At 37.4% G+C, this 24,331-nt stretch overlaps 1 protein-coding gene and 1 pseudogene across 33 annotated transcripts in view; one reads left to right on the top strand and one right to left on the bottom strand.

Moving 5' to 3' along the window:
- NCOA2 (nuclear receptor coactivator 2) overlaps window positions 1-24,331 on the top strand; it is a 297,091-nt gene that overhangs the window by 112,187 nt on the left and 160,573 nt on the right. For 8 of the 33 annotated variants that reach the window (XM_063817177.1, XM_063817174.1, XM_063817165.1 and 5 more), the window contains exon 3: window positions 15,309-15,381. The exons of the other annotated variants lie outside the window; for them this stretch is intronic. The gene's annotated coding sequence lies outside the window, so the exon portion shown is untranslated. The remainder of the gene's footprint in view (window positions 1-15,308; window positions 15,382-24,331) is intronic. 33 annotated transcript variants of the gene reach the window in all.
- LOC100612074 (transcription factor BTF3-like) lies at window positions 20,491-21,088 on the bottom strand (annotated as a pseudogene).

The following is a 24,331-nucleotide window of genomic DNA, read 5'->3' as shown; positions in this document are numbered from 1 at the left end:
AAACTATTTAAGTTCTACTCTGAGACTTTGATTTTATACTCACAGATTATGGGTAGGGGCATGGGGGACAGCTATTCTAATTCTTTTTTCTGTTGTAAACATGATATGCTATTAATATGAATCAGCATTCTTTCTCTCATGCAATATTAGAAATTTTAGATTGTAAGTGGCATCTGTGGTTCATTGGATAAATCACTTTTCTTGCAAAGAACAGATTGTTTGAAATATAGTGACTATAGAATTACTTAGAACCTTTATCTTGAAAAATTTGATAGTTTGTATCTCTGGGAAAAATACTTTAACTATTGAAGAAATGAAGTTTAGTATATAGCCTTGCAGTATATCAGGAGTTGGTTCAGATAGAACTTTAGCTTCTCTTACTTAGTTTATTTTCAAAGCTGAGTAGGACATACTATGTAAAAATATAATTATTATATTTTGGGTCTTAAATTTATAAAGTGGACAAAATGTTCTGAAGGACAACTTTGTTGAATATACCTTAAGATTTTGATTTGAAAATATGATTATTTATATACTTCCTTAGACTTTCCAAAAGAGTTGTATCTATGAGTGTAAATGCAAATTCCAGATTTGAGTATATGAAAAATGGAATTCTGTAGTTTGAGTTAAAAAGACAAAACTTATTGAACAGACTGAACTATGATTTTTAATGTACAGCTAGGTCAGTATTTCCATTCTAGTCTCACATTTTAAGCATTTTTAAAGTTAGCCAATAAAATTTGCTTGGCATTGATAATCAAAACAGGAGCAAGAGTTATATAAATCTATTTGGCAATATAGCTTTGAAATGTAATTTTCCTTTCACTACAGAAAGTTGAACTCACTGTGGATTTATATAGACCTTGGATTTATTTATAAGTTTTCTCTGTGTTGGAAGATTTGGGGTGGGAGGATAGGGTGAGGGTAGGTTGGTGAATTATTCACACATGCTAAGTACAGCCCAACTCTTAAATACCAACATGGGGGAGAAGTTCTCCACTGTACAATAAAACACAATACATACTTCATGTAGTACCAGTTTACTTTGTTGTTGTGTACTAAGTGCTATATACTAAAAATTAAGCATATCAAGGCCTAAGAGAAACTTTGACCATATTGGATATGACATGGTTGAAATACATTTCAAATGAATATTTGTTGGAGTTTTTAATCCCTCCTTTGTTCATAGATGTGAGAAGATTTGTGATTAGATATCTGATTTAACTGGATGTATATGTATCCATGAAGATATGGGCACTTTGATTTGAGGTACAGGTATCAGGCTTTGGGCACTATCTACTGAAAATCAGTATTAATCTAAACTAAAATTGAGAATACTGAAATATATATCTTTTGCTTTAGGCAAAATCTGCCCATATTTATTTATATCACTATTTTTGTGGTATTTTCTTCAAATGACAGCATGGTAGGCACTGTCATCTGTAGAATTAAAAAAAAATTTTAAGTTGACAAAATGCCCTCAGTCGTTTAACTATTCAGAGTAGAATCACGATCCTGGTCTCACAGGGTAGACTCCTCTGCACTTAATACGCAGAATGGACTACTGAACTCAGGATGATGTAGGCTCACATTGAAATGATCTTCTGATGGGTGTTGTTGACACAAAGCCAGCAGTTGGAAACTGACAGGCAGTTTACTCTTTTCTTGTTGTTTTCTTCCTTTTATGTGCACACATTAGTGTGAACCAGTTAGCTTAGTTTTCCTCATTAAACTAAATCATTCAGCACCATTAACTCTCCTTTCTCTCTTCCTGACTTCCTTTTACCCTTAGGCCATCCCTAGCCTAGGCTAAGTGCTAGGAAATACAAAGAATGGTTGCCAAAAATTATTAAATTAAAAAGGATTATCTATCCATGCAAGTTTAACTCCATGTTTCCTTGTTCGATATTTTTACATTGTGTTTAGGTTTTCTGATTCTTTTTTTTTTTTTCTGAGATGGAGTCTTTGTTGCCCAGGCTGGAGTGCAGTGGCAAGATCACAGCTCACTGCAGCCTCTGCCTCCTGGATTTAAGCGATTCTCCTGCCTCAGGGCTGGGTGCGGTGGCTCACACCTGTAATCCCAGCTCTTTGGGAGGCCCAGGCGGCAGATCACGAGGTCAAGAGATGGAGACCATCCTGGCCAACATGGTGAAACCCCATCTCTACTAAAAATACAAAAATTAGCTGGGCATGGTGGCGTGTGCCTGTAGTCCCAGCTACTTGGGAGGCTGAGGTAGGAGAATTGCTTGAACCCAGGAGGTGGAGGTTGCAGTGAGCCGAGATCACGCCACCGCACTGCAACCTGGCCACTGCACTCCAGCCTGGCGACAGAGCAGGACTTCCTCTAAAAAACAAACAAACAAAAAACAGGGCACTGATTTCTGAATTATATGTCTCCCTATTCAAAGTCTTTTTTTTTTTTTTTTTTTTGAGACGGAGTCTCGCTCTGTTGCCCAGGCTGGAGTGCAGTGGGTGGATCTCAGCTCACTGCAAGCTCCGCCTCCCAGGTTCATGCCATTCTCCTGCCTCAGCTCCCCCGAGTAGCTGGGACTACAGGCGCCCGCCACCGCACCCGGCTACGGGGTTTCACCGTGTTAGCCAGGATGGTCTCAATCTCCTGACCTTGTGATCCACCCGCCTCGGCCTCCCAAAGTGCTGGGATTACAGGCGTGAGCCACTGCGCCCGGCCAACTTATTCAAAGTCTTAATCTGTCCATGTGAATAGAGGTTAAAGCAGTAGCAACAACAACAAAATGCTATCATTAGTAAATGTTTTATTACGTAGTGTTAACAGAGCTCTCAGAGTGTGCTCTTAGGAAGACACGCACCTCTTAAGGTAGGTATGTCTTGCTTAGTGAGGTTGAACAAATCACAGTCCAGGCAATCTTCATTCTGCATGATGGCATTGCTGTCTTCATATGGACAGACAAGTAGAATGATGTTGGAAATCATGTATTTAGAATTATAGACAGTAATTTAATTTTTTTTTCAGAATGCACAAGGATGTTGTTTCTTGGAGTATGAGAGAATTGAGTTTTAGCTTAGAGCCACTTTACTGTGGGAGCAACTTTTTTTAAATTGAAAATTTCTAAGTGTGAAAAGTATTACCAGTCTATATCTTGTGTAAATCTTTTGAGTTAGCATGTTTAGAGGAGGTAGGACTGGTGTCAGAATATTCTGAGAAAGTTAGGGTGGGCCATAATTTCTCAGCTATGCTTTCTGTACTAGAAAACAGGAGAGATTTATGCATAGGAGTGGGATAAGTGGTTTAATAGATTGTTAATAAAATACATATTCTGTTTGTTGTTTTTGTTGTTGGTCCTTAGGGTTCAATTCAAACTTGAATATTCCACTTATCTGGATGGTACAGTTGTTAGCTTCAGGGAGAAGGTCTGTGACAAGTAGAATTTCACATAAATGCCACCACAGTAACTTTTGAAATACTTGGCATTAGATTTGGGTCAGTTAGTAGGATTTTTAGCTAGGCTGTTCACTTTCACTTTGGAAGGCAAATGCCAGATGTATGTTATTTTCTAGGCAGGTGCTGAATTTGAGTCAGCTAACTTTGCCAGAATCCCCTTAAAGATAAAATAGCAAGTAAAGTCAGGCTGTTTCCATTAAACACCTTATAGTTTTGTTTTTTTTTAAGCTGAAATTCATACATGTTATTTTGAACCATTTATAACATCTAGATACAAGGGTCTAAATTAAGCATTTATTTATAAAATTATCCATATCCATGCAATTAAGTTTTTTTTATTTTACTGTGATTCTTTAGCATTAGGATATAGGTATTTCTATTTATTTTGACTTGTATTGCTAGCTTGAGACTCAGTATAATGGGAGAAAACCAGAGAAATTAACAGTAAGCTTTGCAAATTATGATTTTTATCTTAATTCCATGCATTAGGTTGTCTAAGCCTTGTTTGCTATTTCATGAATGATTCATGGATGTCTATAATCAATGGAAATAGGCCGGGCGCGGTGGCTCACACCTGTAATCCCAGCACTTTGGGAGGCCGAGGTAGGCGGATCACGAGGTCAGGAGATCGAGACCATCCTGGCTAACATAGTGATACCCCGTGTCTACTAAAAATACAAAAAATTAGCCGGGTGTGGTGGCGGGCGCCTGTAGTCCCAGCTACTTGGGAGGCTGAGGCAGGAGAATGGTGTGAACCCAGGAGGCGGAGCTGGCAGTGAGCCGAGAAATCGCGCCACTGCACTCTAGCCTGGGCAACAGAGCGAGACTCCATCTCAAAAAAAAAAAAAAAAAAAATCAATGGAAATGTATTTTTTGGCCTAGGCACCATTATATTTTGCCTTCTCATCTACAAAGATTAAAGAGAAAGTAAGAAGTATACGTAGGGGTAGCATTTAGCTGAGGCCTAGGCACCATTATATTTTGCCTTCTCATCTACAAAGATTAAAGAGAAAGTAAGAAGTATACGTAGGGGTAGCATTTAGCTGAGCACAGTGACGTGTTCTGTAGTCCCAGCTACTCAGGAGCCTCGAGGCAGGAGGATTGCTTGAGCCCAAGAGTTGGAGGCTGTAGTGTGTCCTGATTACCTGTGAATAGCCACTGCACCCCAGCTTGGGCGACGTAGCAAGATCCAGTCTCTTAAAGAAAAAAAAAAAGTGTGTAGCACTTAATAATGGCCAAGTAGGGAGTCAACATACAGTTTAAATCAATGTAGTCCAATTTTGAGGAGGATCTTTTAACTGCATGCTTCCATGCAAGGTTGCTTTTGTGGTGCCACTGTGTATGGAATTGTTTGTTTTCACTACTTTTTAAAAAGTAGAATTAAGGACTTCCTTTTTTTAAACCAACAGTTTTGGCTTTTTTGGTGCCAGTTACATAAATTTTACAAGCAGAAGTCACACATTAGTGTCAACCTAATGGTCTGGAAATTTGTTAACTATCAGTATGACAGAACCCCAGCATGGTTTTATCATGTTTCCCTGAGAAGTGAAAAGAACTGGGAAAGCAAGGATGTGATAGGCCAGAGTTTCAGTGGAAGGATGAATGGGGAAATTTTTAAGATACCTACCAGTGTTGGATATGAGTACTGAGACTTTTAAATCTTTACCTAGACTATAAAAGACTATCTTTAAAAGAAACAGCTGTGTCATAATTATTGAATTGGTAGCTTATTCTAGAATATAGAGAGTAGTGGCCAGTGAAAACAGTTCATCTCTCAACTTTTCAATTCTTTGTCATTAAAAAGGCTATTTGATCTAGATTACTAATTCTTCCTTTTAAGTGGCGGTTTTATTACAGTCCAGAAAACACTTCTGTTTCCTGGGTTATAAGACAGAGTATGAAAATAGAAGATAGTTTTGAACTCATGTGTTTTGAAAACTGTATCATGATTACTTACGCTATTATATTTGAATAGAATAGAAATATAAAATTCTTTGACTTAAACATCTATTGGACAAATTGGTTTGATGAGTTTCTTATTAGTATACAACAGTAGATTTTATTTTATTAACTGAGTAGAATTTAGATTTTTTTGTAACTAGATGCTTTGGGAACAGTTAAATTTTTTCTCTAATATAGAGGTTAGATGTTTAATTGTTGCTGCTGCTTCAAAATATTCACAAAATTTCATAAAATCTTTATTGTCTGACACATAAACTATTTGCACTTGTGCGCTGACATATTGCGTATCAAAGTCAGGTTCAAATTTCCTCTTTAAAGTATCTTTTGGAAATAGGAAATGACAGCCTTTTGTAAAATATTGCTGTTATCTTTTAAATGTATTTTTAACATACCCTAAATGCAGAAGCATGTTGCTTTAAACCGTAATGTGTGTGCCCTGTGTTTATCTATTTCCAATATTGTAATTTATTTCTTCCTTTTTTTTTTTTTTTTTGTTTTTGTTTTGAGACAGGGTTTCGCTCTGTTGCCCAGGCTAGAGTGCAGTGGCGCAATCTCCGCTCACTGCAACCTCTGCCTTCTGGGTTCAAGCGATTCTCCTGCCTCAGCTTCCCTGAGTAGCTGTGACTAAAGGTGCGCACCACCATGCTGGCTAATTTTTTTTGTATTTTTAGTAGAGATGGGGTTTCGCCATTTGGCCAGGCTGGTCTTGAACTCCTAACCTCAGGGGATCTGCCCGCCTTGGCCTCCCAAAGTGCTGAGATTACAGGCATGAGCCGCACACCGGCCTATTTCCTCCATATTTTTAAAAGGAAAAAAAATAACCCTTCCTCTTTCACATCATAGTGAATAAAAAATTCTTGGAACTGAAAGATCATTTATAATAGCTAGCATGCCTATTGTGCTTATCATGTACCAAGTAGTGTTCTAAGCCTTTCTCATAGTAATTCACATAATCCTCAAACCTATGATGTAGCTGCTATTATGATCCTATTTTAAAGACGGGTAGACAAAGGCACTGAGAAGTTAAATAACTTGCCCAGTGATTTGCACCTAATTAGCCAGTTAGAGGCCAAATTGGGAATCCAGCCCAATCTGGCATTTGCAGTTTTTGGCTTGTGAAACTTGGTTCTCTTAAAACAAACAAACAAACAAACAAACAAGCAAAAGACCGAGAAAGCCAAAAAAGAATTAACTAGTAATTTTCAAAATAAAGTTTCAAGCTGACTTTGTCATTATAGGTAAGGCTGTGACAAGGCTTAATGCTGTGTATGCCATTTTCTCTACAGTGAGGGTCTGCAGGCTCATATCATTGTGGCTACTAGCTAGACTGAAGTCCATGAAGTTGATAAATTGCCTATTTTATCAGACATGATAATCTGCCATTAATTAACAAAGGAAATGCAGGTTACAGAAATGATATTATGCTGTTTCGTGGCTTCAAATGAGGTTACACAGATAATGCTTTCAATAGGATGTGTGTTTAGCTTTTCTATTAACATGGTTATTTTGTTTTGAAAGATGGAAAAACAGGGCCCAGCCCTACTCCCTTTGATTCGTCTCTTTAAAAATGACTTCACAAGTTTTATTCAGTAAAAAAATTCTTAAAAAGTAATTTAGAATTCCCATAATCAGAAGCCTATATAGGACCTTTTTACGCAAAGTGAAGAAAGTTTTCAATTCAAAAGCAAATTTCAGCTTTGATTTAGAAAAGAGTACATTCTTTTGTTCCAGCAGTGAAAAGAAAAAAATTTAAAAAAGAGAAAATACTACATTCTAAGAGTGACTAGAGAATCCTTTCAATTACTTTTAAAAACCTAATTAATTAATTAATTAATATATTTTTTGAGACAGGATCTTGCTCTTTCACCCAGGCCGAAGTGCAGTGGTGCAGTCATAGCTCACTGCAGCCTCAACCTCCCGAGCTAGATTGATCCTCCTGCCTCAGTGTCCTGATTAGCTGAGATTACAGGTGTATACCACCACATCCGGCTAATTTTTGTATTTTTTTGTAGAGACAGGATTTAAGCATGTTGGCCAGGCTAGTCTCTAACTCCTGGGCTCAAGTGATCCGCCCATCTCTGCCTCCCTAAATGCTGGGTTTACAAGCGTGAGCCACCACACCTGGCCAAAAAACCCTTAATTTATATTGGACAGTTTTTGTTTCATTTTGACTATATTTCAGATTATCATACCTTAACAGACATGGCCTTTTTATTTTATAAAATGTTAAGAAAAATAGGCCATCCTTTCTCTCAGATTTCCCCGGGTTTTGTTTTGTTTTAAATATATATAGGGGAAATTACAGCTGCTCTTTATAATCAATACACAGGGTTTTTGGTTGCTTATGAGTATCTGTGATATAATTAACAGTATTTACCATGAACACAAAAAGAGGTTTTAATTGCTTACTACCTAGAATTTACTTTATTCACAACTGCCGTTTTCTTTTTCTCTTGTCTTTTAAAGCAATTCCTAAGCATACATAGTAAAGATAATTTAATTAATAATGTGAAATATGTTTTTAGTGTTTGAGCAATTCATGCTGTTTCTTAAATCACTGGTTAAATCCACCTTTAAAATTTTAACTTTGAGTATTTATATTGTAGCTCATGGTTAAGTCTCTTGAAAAGTTTGTTTCATTTACTTTCTAGCAAGGGTTTGACCACATCTTTTTAAAACAGAGATGGAAATATATATATATTTCCTTTTCCTTTTTCTTGCTCTGTCACCAGACTGGAGTGCAGTGGCACAGTCATAGCTCACTGCAACCTTGAACTCCTGGGCAGAGGTGATCCTCCTCCCTCAGTCAACATGCCCAGCTAATTTTTAATTTTTTTGTAGAGACAAGTCTCGTTATGTTGCCCAGGCTGATCTTGAACTCCTGGGCTCAAGTGATCCTCCCACCTCAGCCTCCCAAAGCACTGGGATTACAGGCATGAGCCACTGTACACAGCCTGGAAATATTTTTTATACATTAGAATATAAAAAGTGCAAATTTAAGAAGGAAACTTTTCTTGCATACCTACATTCTGCTAGGCATAATATGCTTTTTATTTCATCAAATTCTTACCAGTAGCTTGGGAGAGAGAACTTACCCCATTTTTAGCTGAAAACACTAAGGTATAGAGAGATGAATTAAATCATATTGTCAGGTAGGTAGTTCTGGAATTTGAACCTGAAACTATATATTTCCAAAAATCTCTTTCTGATATGACATAGAGCCTCCTCTAGTGATACAAATGGAACTTGTTGATTACATGAAAGCCCTGATTTGTTTTTCATTCCCCATCCAACCGGTAGCATTTTTCAATTTAGTCTGTACTCATTTCTGGAGCAATGATAGTGCATGCAGTAAAGTAGTCATGTTTTAGGTATACAGAAGCAATATATATAGTCCTACCCACATACGGTGTAGTAAGAGAAATGGCAAACATTAAGTTACGTGAATGGGATTACAAAGCAGTGTATCAACAAATGTACAATAATGTAGTAGGCATAGAGTGCAGGAAGGGCAGTGGGCACTGTGCCTATGGCTGTCTGTCTCTCAGTGTTCTTCGCCATGTGCATATCTTGCTATGAAGGCTACAACCTGCCATCTATTTTAGATCATCACAACAGGAGTAGTTAGAAATGAAACACAGAAATAAGGGGAATCTTGATTAATGGGACTCAAGTGCCAAAAGGTAGGAAAATGACTCTTGGTTATCATCTTAGCTGAAGTATGTGGGCACTTAATGGTGGATGCTGTGTTCTAAACCTTGTCTAACTAGATAGTAAATTTATTTGCTAAATGATAGGAACTCATAACACTTGGGTATCTACAGGACTCTAAGTAAATTCCTGTTGATTTTTAATTTTCTTACTAGACCTTAATAAATTGTATCTGATATATTTTCTATTTGAAGAATACCTCTAGTTGAAGAAGTATAAAACATGGTTAAGCATGAGGCTCTCAAAAGCTATCATGAATATAAGGATATTATAAGACCATGTCCTTTTTATAGGTAGTCACCTGTAGCTACATCAGATGGAAAGTGTAGAGCAGGTCTGGTTTTATTGAGCATATAATGTAAAGCCTACCTTGAGGGTCCTTTATTCTTGATACCAACTTGAGTCTAATCTGTTCTCCCTGTATAGATTCTACTTCCCTGCTCCGTGGGACATCTGTTCTTTTTCTAGTATGTGGTTTTTGTGTTGAGATAATTCTCTCCCCCTCTCCCCTCTCCCTTCTCCCTTCTCCCTCTCTCCTGTCTCCTCTCTCCATATTGTGCCTTAAAAGTCTTCACTTATGCTGCCAGAGGGTAGAGGCAAAGCTTCTTTCCTAACAATCTCATGATACGTTGAAATCCCCTTCAGTAATACACACTCTCTTCCATACACCACACCCACACACACAACACACACACACGTTCTCCCTCGTATGTATATACCATCCCTTAAGAATGGATGCTCATTAAGTTAGCCACAGATTATCTGAAGTTACCTGATAGGCAGTTTGATAACAAAGGGGGATGGGAGAAGGTGGCTGAGAGGGTTAAAGTCCCTCCCTATTATAGTCTTCCCTTTCTAGCTTTTTAGGAACAAATGAGTATCATGAGAGCTAAAGACCTTCAGAAAGTGCGGATAAACAACTACAAAATTTATTTTCTAGGACATTGCAGTCTTGAAAATCACTGAGTATTTCTACTAATTTTCTTTTAATACATGTTTTCTTTGTGACTACTTCCTTGCCTCCATCTACTTCCACCCTGTCAGGCCTCCTTTTAGAGGGAGAATAGGAGGGAAAGAGAAAGAGGAGGACATTTATTTTTCAAATTTGTATCCAAGGAGGGCTTCACACAAATTCTCACTTGAAAGCACCGTCCAGAGATTCTGAGGATGAGAATCTAAAAAGAGTTATAAAAGTGGTGAAGCATGTTATCTGTGGACCCCAGCAGATGATCATTTGTGTTCTTCAGCCTCTCTCATCCCATTTCTAGTGCACCTTGCTGTTTTCAAGGGGTGTTGTCATTCTTGGCAGTCATCTAGTGAGGAGAGGGGGCTGTTTCTAACATGGAGGGGAATGTTGCTAATTTATTCAAGAGGAATACTTCTAAACATTGTTATTGCTAAATATGTTATTGTAAACCTGGAGAAAAGGGGAAGAAAAATCATTCAATTAGACAAATAAATGTAGATTGAGCATCCCATATCTGAAATCCTCCAAAATCTAAACTTTTTGAGCACTAACATGACACTCAAAAGGAAATGCTCACTGGAACGTACAGGATTTCAGATTTTTGGATTTGGAATGCCAACTAGCGAGTGCAATGCAAATATCTGAAAAAAACCAGAAATCTGAAATACTTCTGGTCTCAAGCATTTTGGGTAAGGGACACTTATCTTGTATTATTTTGACATATTATCAGAAAATACTGTATAATGGTAGGTAGACAACATAAAGACTTTTAATACCTCTTTACTGATTGTTCTACCGATTACTATGGCAAATAAAAGTTAAGGCTGGGCTCTTTGATCTTTGTGTCTTACATCAGAAAAAGGTGTAAGTGAACCAAACATGCATGAGAGTCAGTGAGTCGGTAATTCACCCACTTGTTCCCAGGTGGTAGCTGTGAGATCTTGTGCAAATTGTATTTGTTGCCTGGACTCAATATTGAAAGCAGTCTGAAAGATTGCTTCTAGAAATCTGTTGTGACTCTGCACTTAAAAACTCATCAATGACCATTTTAAATGCATCATTTTGGTATTACGAATACACATCTCCACTTTGAGAGTGAAGGAAAAAAATGATACAATTTAACTAATGTCCCTAAGAACAACTAGTCTCACCTATCGATGGCAAAGTTTAAATTCCCCATTAGTTTTCTGATTTTTGCCTAGAATATCTGTTGGAAGCCTCTCTTCAATTTCGTGGATAAACCAAGGAAGATACCAGTGTTAGCACTGAATTACAGAATGTGTTCACTAGAAGATAAACTAGTAGATCCTGAGTTAAGTCAGCATGAACCAGAGTCCTGGGGCCAAGCTCTGTCTGTACTGAATTTTATTCTCAGTGTTTAGCCCTGCTTGTGGGTGGCCTTCTGGATGTTTACTAAAATGAAAATTCAGTTTTTGTGAACAAACACACTCATTCATATGTGTGCTCACATGCACACACACTGTGAGTACATTAGTATTTTAGAAAATGGGGACACTGAGATCACTCTGGAGCGTCATTGCACATCAGATGTGGGTCCTGTCACTTGGGTTTAATATTACACCAACCCTAGTAGTATTCAGCTGACACTCTTATTAGCAATATTGAATGAATCATGGAATTTTTACAGGAAAATTTTATGATTGGGAAGAAACAAGTCCAGTAGCCTGGCTGCTTTTTTTTTTTTTTTTTTTGAGGCAGTTTTGCTCTTTTTGCCCAGGCTGGAGTACAATGGCACGATCTCAGCTCACTGCAACCTCCGCCTTCCGGGTTCAAGCGATTCTCCTGCCTCAGCCTCCCGAGTAGCTGGGATTACAGGCGTGCGCCACAATGCCTGGCTAATTTTTTTGTATTTTTGGTAGAGATGGGGTTTCACCATGTTGACCAGGCTGGTCTTGAACTCCTGGCCTCCAGTAATCCACCTGTCTCGGCCTCCCAAAGTGTTGGGATTAAAGGCATGAGCCTCCGTGCCCGGCCTTATGGCCTGGCTGATTTCATGTAATTAATTAGTAGAAAAGACGGGACCCATAATAAGGTTATCCTGTTGCCTGCACAGTCTTTTTGTTGGCAGTTGTTTTTGTAGTCCTTGATATATGCATGATCATATATCTTTATTAATCTTTATAATCTGTATACATCTAGTTGGATATAATGAACTTGGATTAACATGAACCCCATATTGAGATGCTCAAATAAATAGCATTTTAATCTCTTACATTGCTGTTAAATTGAATCTCAGGAAATTAGAAATCAGCATATATATGTACACACTAATTTGTTGGGGTTAGTAGACATTTGGTCTTATCTCTCACCTCTTAGGTTTCATTATTTTGTGTTGGTATCAAATATTCAGAATGATATTCCTACAGACTATAAGATCTTAAGTTGTAGAGAAAGATAAAATTATATTTTGAATGTTATATTTTACTAAAATAGGAAATTATATACACTTTTAGGAAGGCTTTGAATAATAAATAATGATGAACCACATTTGGTGGTGATAGTGGGGTAACGTAACTTATCTCATGAGTATTCTGATTAATAGTGGCTTTGTTGTAGAATCTCCATTTTGCAGGTGTAAAGATCTGAAATTCTAAAGCTTAGTGTGTTTTCAAAACTGATACTGTGAGCAGCTCTTGAGCATTGACCCTTGGCCACGGACTGCTGCATGCTGTTCAGGCAGGATATGTGGAAGAGAAGGCTATGTTTCTCTTTTCCTGGAAGCCTCTGATTCTGTTGAGTGTTGTTACTTTTGCTGCTACTATCCAAGAAAACAAAGAGGTGGGGGGTGATGAGTTTCCTAGTTTAGAGGCTTTTCTGGGAATGCTCCCCAGCCACTTGTACTTAATTCACCTTTTCCCTTGATCTACAAGAGGCCACAGCATGATCTTTTCTGTATCACCAGCTGCTTATGCTCCCTAAGTGGAAGAGAGATTTAAGTTAATGCAACTGCAGAGTCTTTCATACCTGGAATTTCTAATGTATTTTTTCCTTTTTTTTTTTTTTTTGAGACAGGGTCTTGCTCTGTCACGCAGGCTGGAATACAGTGGCACTATCTTGGCTCACTACAACCTCTGCCTCCCATGTTCAAGGTTGATTTTCCTGCCTCAGCCTCCCAAATAGCTGGGACTACAGGTGTGTGCCACCATGCCCAGCTAATTTTTGTATTTTTAGTAGAGACGGGATTTCACCATGTTGGCTAGGCTGGTCTCGAACTCCTGACTTCAAGTGATCCACCCACCTCGGCTTCCCAAAGTGCTGGGATTACAGGCATGAGCCACCATGCCCAGCCTATTTTTTCCTAAATTTTAATAACTGGTTCCCAGTGCTTAATTCACATTAGAAGCTTCCACAGCCAGGATACAGATGTGTACACCACATCTTCCCAGCCCTCTGCCTTCCCCTGCAGATGCCCATTATCTCGTGTGACATGCTCTCCACAGAGCTCACACTGGCCTCCCATTCTTAAGATCATGTATGAGTGGGAAGCCCTCAACGATGTTATGCAAAGTCATTCTTTTGGAAAAAGAGCCTGGAAGTAAGGGGTAGAATGGATTTCTATGAGGCATGACTAACTAGTAGGAAAAAGCCCCAAAGCTGCTTGGTGTAGATCCTATGCTTGACTCCAATTTTCTGATTATTCTTGGTCATATCGTTCTTTCTACTGTACTGTACCAGTCACTGAGGACACAGATGATGTCTCAATTTCAGTATCTTCTCCTGTCACCAAGAAATCTAGCTTAGATTAACACTCAATTTTGTAACGTTTCATGAACACTGTATTCAGAAAAACTGGTTCTATCCTAGTTACTCCACCCATAGGGAAGTAGTTGGTATATTGTGTATGGGTCAGTATTTCTATATCTTACATGAAATTTGGAAGAATTCTATACAACCAAACCTGACCCTTCAATTTCAGCAAATTGATTTCTGAGAAAACAGATGAATTTTGATTTATCTTACGTCTCTAAGGATGAAAGCAACAGAATTGCGATCGCCCCTCAGTTGGTCCAATTCTGTGCTGTCTTTTATCATTTTCCCCATTACAGGTTGAAAGCTTCAGATGTCCCAATTTCCCGGGGTCTTAGGATTCTACCCTGGCTCTGGCAGCCTACCTTCATTGTTTTACCCACCAAAGGAAATGGTAGAAACTCAGCTCTGAGGCAAGGGGTTATGGCTTCTACTAAGGTATCCCTAAGAATAGGGCATATGCTTTGTCTGAGCTTTAAACTATATAAATGGTGATGCAGAATGGCAGATGCTTGAAAGATAGGTATAGTCTCTTAATGCCTAAGGTAGACTAACACAAGAAGATAGATTCTTGATGTGTGTAGTCATGGACTCCTTGGCTGCAAGTGTAGAAATGCAACTCAAACCAGTATAAGCAAACCTGGAACTTATTACCTCTTGTAAGTGGGAAGTCCAAAGCTACAACTGGCTCAGGGCAAGTCTGGATGGAAGGAATTAAGGATGTCATCAGGACCTTCTCTTTTTCTCTACTTTCTTGTGTTGGCTTTTTTCAATTAGGACCTTATGTCATGGCAGAGAAGGTCATTAGCAGCTCTGCCTTATGTCATTTTAACAGTCAACAATCCCCTCTCAAAAGGATCTTTCCTGATAGCTCTAAAAAAAAATTACAGGAATGACTCTCACTGGTCCATGTTGGATTACCTGCCTGTTCCTGAGCCAATCTTGCCAGGGGGCTGAAATTAAGGCACAGCATTTTGGCTAGTCCTGGTCACTCTAGAGGCTGTGAGGAAGTAGGGATATTAGTCTCATCATGAACCATGTGACCTGACAGGGGAGGGTTGCTTGCATGTGTTGTAGAGGGGTAAGCCAAGGTTAAGGTTTGTGTTTTGTATTTCCTTACCAGCTTTTTATCAACCCCAGAGCCTAGGAAAGTCCTTCTTACTCAGGAATTATTCAGGTATACTAATAAGCATAGCATTTCCTCATGAGAGCCACAAATAGTGTTGAAAATCCACTCTATGCCATTGATTGTACTAGATCCACTGGTAATGAGAAAAGACACATTTCACTCACTTGGAGTGTATGTCATTGTGGAGGTGATGGCATATTGAAAAAAAGGTAGGAAATAAACAGTTCCATCATAAGGGGAAGCACCTACTGCGGGTAATTCCAGGCAGAGAGGGCAGCATGTACAAAGGTTCAGTGGTGAGAAGAGGGAGCAAGGCCTTTGGAATAATGAACTCCAGTTGTTCCTCATAGGTGCAGCAGAAATAGCGAGCGGTCAGGATTATGGAGATTGGTAAGGCGAGATCATCCAAGGGCCTTTTGCTTGGTAAGCCATTTTACTTTAATCTTGGGTGCCATAGGGATTCATTGATGGATTGTTACAGGGAAATGAAATGATTTTTTTTTTTTTTTTGTGGGGGGAGACAAGAGTCTTGCTCTGTTGCCCAGGCTGGAGTGCAGTGGCACAACGTCGGTTCACTGCAGTGTCTGTCTCCCAGGTTCAAGCAATTCTCATGCCTCAGCCTACCTTGTAGCTGGGATTACAGGTGCACACCACCACACCCAGCTATTTTTTATATTTTTGGTAGAGACGGGGTTTTGCCATTTGTCCAGCCTGGTCTCGAACTCCTGGCCTCAAGTGATCTGCCCACCTCAGCCTCCCAAAATGCTGGGATCACAGGCATGAGCCACCGTCCCAAGCCAATTCATTCATTTTAGAATGAATGCCCTGTCCTGGGGTGAATGGACTAGAGGAGGGCAATACTGGAGGCTGAGGCAGGTTTAGCCTGTGGAAGTGATCCAGATGAGATGTGAACTGAGGGGTAGTGGCGGAGGGGATGAAGATAAGCGGATTCTAGGAAGTGACTGACTTCTAAGGGAAGGAGGAGTCACCCCAGGTCTTACAAAAGACCTGGTTTGGTCTCCTGTGGATATCCAGGCTCCCTATGATCCACATCATCCCATTACCATAAACTAGTTAGTAGACTTTCTATATTGATGGAACGTGAATATGAGAATGTTCATAGCAGCATTAGTCATAATAGTCCCAAAATAAAAACAGTCCAAACATCCATCAGCTGATGAATGGATAAGTAAAACTTGCTATATACTTCAGTGGAATATTATTTGGCAATAAAAAGAAGTGAAATACTGATACATGCTACAAAATGGATGAGCCCTGAAAGCATTAAATTTAGTGAAAGAAGCCAGTCATAAAGGCCATATATTGTATGATTCCATTTATATGAAATGTCCAGAATAGGCAATGCTGTAGAGATAGAAGGTAGATTAATGGTTGCCTAGGGCTGGGATTGGAGAGTGGGAGAAAATGGGAGTGAGTGCTAATGGATATAGGGTTTCTTTTTATAGTGTTAATAATGTTCTAAAATTGATTGTGGTATTGGTTGCACAACTCTGAATATACTAAAAACTATTGTACATTTTATTTAAATTGATGAATTGTATGGCATGTAAATTATATATCATTAAAGCTATTATAAAGATATGAATATGGGAGTAAAGTCTAGAAAACAAAACTGGCTGGTAGAATCAGGCATATGGAATACATCAAAAACGACAGTGGGGAAATAGCAAAAAACTGGAAAAAATTTAAATGTCTAACAGAAGGATGGATAAATTGTAGTGTATTCATTTTTTAAAAAATGACAGTGAGTACCCTGATAATTAAGCAATTCACATAAAAGTATGAATAGTGTATAAACGTGACCTAAAAATAGCATTTGTGGGAACATTTAGTTTAGAAGTAATTTTTTTTTACTCAACTGTCTGGCCCTTAATACTGCTATTAACATTACCAAAGAACCCCATTTAGGAAGGTAAAGAAACGTGTACTTTAGCAAAGATTTTATTTTAAAATGTAGGGATTTTATTTTTAAAAAAGTTTCAGGATTAGTTTCATTTAACCGAAAGATATAGCTACATCTTTAGAACATCTTTACAGAAGAACCAGTAAATATTTTCTCATCTGAATTGTGAGTTTCTTAAGGTTAGGGTAAATAGAGAAAAGAAGAGATTATTACTTGGAAAAACAGAAAAGGCAAGAGATAGCAGTAATGTATAGTAAAGTTTCAGAAGGAAATTGGACAGTTAAGGATCACTCAAGCTTTAGTGACTTCTGTCATTTGTGCTTTATTGCAGAAATGTTATACAGACCATTTTTGGGCATTTGTCTCATTTTGTTTTTGCGTAATCACTGAAGCAATTAGGAAAAAAAACAAAAACGCCTGCTTTAGATGAAGAACCCGAGGGAAAAAAAATTAAAGAGCTTGCCCATGGTTGGGACTGGGGAATGAAGGATAAAACACAAGGTGGAGAAATCTAGGTTCTGCTTAAATGGGGTCTTAGAAATTGTTTTTTAAGAGAAAGTATTTGTGCTTTAGTATACTTACATTTTATTATGTTATTCATTCTGAAATTATTTTACTTAGACAATGAGACAGCAGAATGAAAGTGTGGCTAGTAAAGAATGAAAATATCAGAAAATTTAGAATGCCATGTAGATGATGTCTGTTTTTTAAAGGTCTGTATATCAGAATTTGAGAGAATTGTTTTGAGACTAACGGGTGTATATATTAGTCCTCACGCTGCTATGAAGAAATACCCGAGACTGGGTAATTTATAAAGGAAAGAGGTTTAATTGACTCACAGTTTCACATGGTTAGGAAGGCCTCAGGAAACTTGACAGTCATGGCAGAAGGGGAAGAAAATATGTCTTCCTTCACAAGGCAGCAGGCGAGAGAAGAATGAGAACTGAGTGAAGGGAGAAGCCCCTTATAAAACCATCAGATCTCAGTGATAACTTACTATCACAAAAATAGGATGGGGGAAACCACCTCCCAATTCAATTACCTCCCACAGGGACCCTCCTAGACACCTGGGGATTATGGGAACTACAATTCATGATGAGATTTGGGTGGGGGCACAACCAAACTATATCAGTATACTTAAAATTTGGCATTCAGAAGTTTTTGCTGCCATATTTTGAATTTACTTCTTAAATCGCCTCAATTTGCTATTCTTTAATGTTAATCTTTTTTTCCCCCCTAAGAGCAAGTTTCTCATCTTGGAATCTGGAGGATTTATTTGTCTTTCCTGAGAATTTCCTTTCCTTATCTTTTTAATTGCAGTGCTGTTATGGGTCCTGTCCCAAATTTCTTCCTTAATTTCTTTTTCTCTTTTCATTTAATTTAGGCATATTCATTTTACATTAATGATCTGTGCCTCCTTTTATCTTGGAGGAAGAAATTGGTATTCTTTGAGTGTATTGTGAAATTCTTCCATTAAAATTAACAGCAAATATTGAAATATGTCTCTGATAATTAGGGAATCATTCATAGAAAGAGGAACAATTCTAGATGTTTTCAAAGGTCATCTCAGTCAATATTTTACCTTACAGCTAAGTGGACAAAAACTTTGCAAAGTTTAGTATTTTTTGGCCAAACTATTTCTGCTATACTACCAGCTACATAGCCTTTATAGTTGTTGAAAGTGTTTAAGCATAAGAACCATCGTCTATCTATATATCTATGACACAAGATTTTCAGTGCACTTTTAAAAATTAACACATATTCTACTGTTGGTTGCATCTGTTCCATCCTAGTTCTCTAGAAGAACTGCCAATTAGAGTCTAGTTCTTTGTGTTGGTGTTCTAATTAATCAGGAAAGCAAAATTTGCTTTTATGTCTTTGTGAAAGCCCTTGCTAATTAGAAACATTAATTCAAAATTTTTTTCATATTTTCTCCGCTAAGCTTGTTCTTCTTTGGTTAGCTGTTTGTTTTTTTAATTAGAGTAATACTACATAGACAACCTGTTTTAATGTATCAGATTCCTACATATAAAATAATTTAAGTAGGAGTTGATCATTTGTATTGCTAAAGATTATTCAGTTTTAAAAAAGAACTCAGCAGGTTTCCTTTTAAATATTAAATTTCTTTCACATATTGAAAATAAAATTCAAATTTACATGATTTATATAGTATTTTTAAGAATACAATTCTTTAATAAGCTGAACAACTATATATAAGTACTTATTTCTTTTTAAGGACTATATTCTACTCTTAGATGATTTCTCATTATACCTACTGAATTTATGGTGATGATTTCAGTTTACTGGAAATTTCCTGTGGTTAATTAAGAATACAGTTTTGCAAGTAAAGTTTGATAACTCTAAATGAGAGAAATAAAACTTGAGAATTAGAGAATTTTAGAAGATGGCATATTTGTACTTATTTTGATTTTTGGAATATCTGCTCATTTAAAATAATCAGAACTACAGATGAACCTACTGGCTGGGTAAAGATGCCTTTTGATTAGGTATATATGAGTTTTTTATGTGCAGAAATTTTAATATATTTAATTGTAGTGTAAATCTGTTAGGTCTGGAAATGGTATAACTTACTGTGCCAGTTCTCTAGCCGAAATCTTAATTACGGGAGATGATGCCTCAGTGTTTCTGTTGTGGACACTAAGAGGTGAGACAGTGGAGTGAGCGAGCATCTTCACTGGTAACAGAGTTCACGAGTAGCGATGAGATTGAGGTCCTGGTTATGAATACTTTTCAGTTCATATTTTATGGGATTGTTGCGTTGCAGGCCACCAGTGATTTTGTAAAGGAGTCTTAGAATAATTGCTGTGTTCTATAAGCAGTATCTTTCGGAGTTATTTTGGAAGAAAATCATTTTGCTAAATATGAGAATAAATATTTGCTTGATCATTAAAGACTGTATTTGTAATATGAATGTAAAACAGATTTGTGGATAGAGCTAATGTTGAGCAAATTTATGATGGGATATTACCAAAATTATACAGAGAATTTTTCAAGGATGACATAAAGCAAAAGAATTTTGTGATTGGTAATTAGTTTAAAAAAAAACTGTAAATTTTTGACCCTACTTAAAAAGCCCTGGAGTTGTGTAAAGCACCTACAGATGGCAAGATTGAGCACACGGTAGGTTCTCGCCCTTCACAGCAATTACAATTAGCTGAAGCTCTGCAGGCTTTGGAAACTTCAGTATCCTAATGGAGTAGATATGGATCTGAATTATTTTTCAGGTGCTCATATGTATTAGAGAACCACCAAGCACTTTTAACCAAAAAACAAGTTTTTGTTGTTGCTTTAGTTAAATGTGTCCCTGATGTAAGGTTTTTTTTTTTTCAAACATGAGAACTTTATACCACCTGTGTTACACTACACTGTGATTTACTGTGTACAGATCGGTGTCAATGAAATAAAGAATAAAAGTGTATACTAGGCAAAGAACTTCGTTAACCTTTGTTTCAAACTATTCACAGACTTCTTCGGCTTAATTAGCTGCAAAGAATGAATTGCGTATAAGCAAAAACTGAAAAGAGCTGTAGTGTCCAAGGGACTTGAGCTTAAAAATATTAGAGATCTAGATTTTATCAGACCCATAAACAAAAATTTCTTAAAAAGCAGTCATAATATAAAATAGCAGCTCCCAGTAACTTCTTCAAGTTTTGTCTTCAGAAGTTGACTCACTTCAGTTTGCCTCATTCTTGGAAGCCTCATCCAAATTCTCCACAAGATCTGGAACTTCATCATCATCATTCTCTCCAGTAGTAAGTGGTGCTTTTCCACCCACAGATTGTTTGGACAGTGCTTCAGCCAGTCCTTAAACTAGTCAGACTGCCTGCACCAAGCTGGTTTAAGATTCTGGGTAGCATTTCTGTCAGCTGCTTTGTCTCAGTATAGCCTGTAATGGTGAAAGTGTTCACTGCCAGAGATGTCTGAGCTTTAGGGTTGTTAAAGTGGATCACTGTTGCTTGGTTTGTAAACATATTCACCTCTTCAATGCCAGAGATTTCTCACTTCTTTAAGGAGAACTGACGTTTTTTATCATTTGCTGTGGCTGTTCTGTGAACCACCTTCTTTCTGTGAGCAGTTCCACCAATGGGCACTTTTGCCTGCAGTTTGGCGAGTTTTTCCTGGTTCATGATTGTTTCTTTCATCTTGTCGCAGCTGATAAGGGGCTGCGCGGGGGACTAGGGTTGGTGCTCAGGGGGTCTCGGGGGAACCAGCCGAGATTAGGTGCACACACACGGGGATGCAAGATGGCAGCTCCCTGTTCTAAGTTTTTTGGCATCATGTTGCAAGTTAAAACCACTTACACTGAAATTTCTGAGATGTCTGCTCACTGCTTTAGGCTACTCTTATCATCATTTAAAAAATTATAGGTGTGCCTTGGCAGCATATAAATAGGTACTGATTCATTGTTTCATCCATTGAAATAATTTTGGCAGATTTATATACACAATCATTAAATCAATTCACAGATAAGTTTTTAAAATAGAAAATATCAAAGATAAAGTTATTTTCTTAGTAAAATACCTAAGTAGCTACATACATTGTATAATTTGGCTTGTAATTAATGTATTTCACTGTTAATATTTCTGATGGTATTAGAGATTACTTTAAAAATGAAGATGAAAGTTAGTTTTCTTCACTGTAAATATTAAATTATTACTTTATAAGTGTTTACTGAATCTCTACATATTGAATAATAAAGGGATTATTATTTTACATCTTTAAAGAGAATTTTTATTTAGGAAATTAACATTCAGCCTAATGTTATATCTAACATGGTGTCCTTTTGTACAATTGTATCAAATAAAGAATAGAAACTATATTCTGGTTTCTAGTGATGCCCTAACCACTAGTGTTTCATTTTTCTGGTGTTCCCTCTTACGTGCACACTCCTTGCTCCCCTTTGGGTTGACTTACTATCTGACTTTTGTGACAGATGTTAGGAGGTGGAGCAAAGGAATTTCAGACCCATCAGTTAAGAGACTGCTGTGGGGTAAGAAAAAAAAAATTAGCCTCTTAAAATTACTCTTACCAAAGGAAAAAAAGTTGGAAGCACATGATAGTATAACCAGAAACATGACACAGAAGAATTAAGGGAAGAGTAGAGGAGACATGTAGATAAGTTAGATAGTTACTGCTGAGAAGGTTTTTTAGGTGGGGGTAGGGGTTTCATGTTGAAGCCTGTGCTTTGCTTTGAGTGAATCTGGCTTAATTTCTGTAAACATCCCTCCTTCTAGGATGAATCAATGCATTTTAGCCATGTCTATACCTGTAGCAGAATACTGGTGATGAAAGTTTACAGGCAGTTTAAAAAAAGGAGAAGAAAAAGTGAAAAACCTTGATGTTTCAAGGATCCCACAGTTTCTGCCAAGTTTGAACACATTCCAAAATCCAAAAAAAGTGTGTACTTTTGAAGCTTTATTTTTCAAGTGTTTGTATGTACATTTCCGTAAGTTGGAAATCAGTCAACAATAAATACGTACTTTAAAATATTTCTTTTACTTTGGTAATTACACGTGTGAAGAATTCCTACAATTTTTCAATCTCTTTATTCAATTTACTGGGATATCTGTACAGTTTTTCCTATGGAAAGTAATTTCAGTGGAGAGATTTAGCTAGGAACTTCATTAGGCAGCCTGTGTGATTCAGGAGCAAAGGAATAGCCTGTTAGTTTAATGTGTAGAAGGTTGTGTTTGCAAACATGTGGGTTGAGGGCAAGTATGTAGGCACAAGCTGTCAGAAGCAAATGATGGATCTGGTGGCTCTGGTTTGCTAAGGCGTTTCTGTCTATCTCAGTCGTGCAGGACCTGGCCATCCTGTACTGTTGCTGACTGAAGGCCAAAGCTTCGCAGAGCAGAGTGCTGACATGTTTCTCATTGTACATTTGATGTTGAAAGCACTAACATGTAAGCTCTGGAAAGCATTTAATCACTGTAGTTTCTAAATAGTCAAGTCTAGTGAGAGCAACTTTCAGTAATTTACAACTTAAAAAGTTGAGTGTTTTTTCCCCTAAAAATCTTACTTTATTAAAGCATTTAATTTTAAAGGAGGAAGAACTTCTTAGTTTTCCCATTAGAGATTACAAAAGAGCATAATGACTGCTTATTACACAGTCTTCACATAAGCATAGCAGTTTAAATTTACAGTCAGGGTACCCTTTATAGCTACATTTAGTCAGTTGAAATATGTAAAAATTAATACTAATAAGCTCAGTGTGTTCCACAGTACTCTGGTGCTTTCCTTGTTTTTTATTTTTTGTTAACTCAAAGACATAGCAAATCTGTCATTTACTATACTGTATCTTGCTTAGAATCAGGACCAGAAATGAATGTTTATTTGAAAGATGGCAAACAAAGATCTCCTTCTTGGTTTAAAAAGATGTTTGAAAAGAGCATATGCCTGTGTTGCGTTTTTAATGAGCCAAGATGTATTTTCAACATATATCTTCCCCTCTATTGCATATTACAAACAAACAAAAAATTAACAAAGTTAGCATTCTAAAGTATGTTCATAGAATTTCAATGCTAATTTAATGTGCTTTGAAAATTCATATAATTCATCATCTTTTTCTTTATATTTAGACTAATTGCTCATAGGTATGTGTTCAGAATAAATGAATTTAAGCATGATTTTATATGGTGTTTTTAAAATAACTATGCAAACATATTTATTTCAACAGACAATATTAATGTCTGTTGATTAGGCAGATTTCAAAATCGTTTTCCTTGTGTACCAGGAAAGTAAATGGAAGTTTCTTTAATGAGAGCAACTCAGATATTTAATTTCAATCTGGTTGTTGTTATTGTTAAAGGGATAGGGAACCAAGGTAGCAGAAAAGACTAAAGCAGAATTTTTTTATGGTTTTTTACTTTTAAAGAAAACAATACATTTATATAACAAATAATGGGATTATAGTGGCCACTGTGCCTACCTGCTATCCCCCCACCCCCACCAGCCACCCCGACTACAGCACACACTGTCTGGGACACTGCTGAACAAAATTACAGGTTTAGGATTTGATGTACATCAATAAGTCGCCTGTCCCGTGGCCGTCAGTTGCATGCCAGATAATGGTAGCATTATCATCTTTATTTCTTAGCATCTTTACTTTAGAGCTGGAAGAGACAGTAGGAATCACATCATTGAAGGACTACACTTTAAAGTTAGGACCTAGAGTTAGTAAACAATTTTTCGGCTGTTGCATAGTTGAGGGCCATGCTGGGACATGAATCCAAGTTTTTGCCTTCCAAGTTCAGTGACTGTTTTCATCAAATCATGCTGCTTCCCTAATGTTCTCTTTTCTTTTTTCTTCTTTTTTTTTTTCTTCCTGTTTTTTGAGACAAGGTCTCACTGTGTCACCCAGGCTGGAGTGCAGTGGTGAGATCACTGCTCACTGCAGCCTCGACCTCCCTGGCTCAAGTGATTCTCCCA

This window comes from Pan troglodytes, chromosome 7, assembly GCF_028858775.2.
Source record: "Pan troglodytes isolate AG18354 chromosome 7, NHGRI_mPanTro3-v2.0_pri, whole genome shotgun sequence".
Lineage (NCBI taxonomy): Eukaryota > Metazoa > Chordata > Mammalia > Primates > Hominidae > Pan > Pan troglodytes.
Note: the sequence above shows the minus strand (reverse complement) of the source record. Positions and strands in the feature narration are given on the sequence as shown.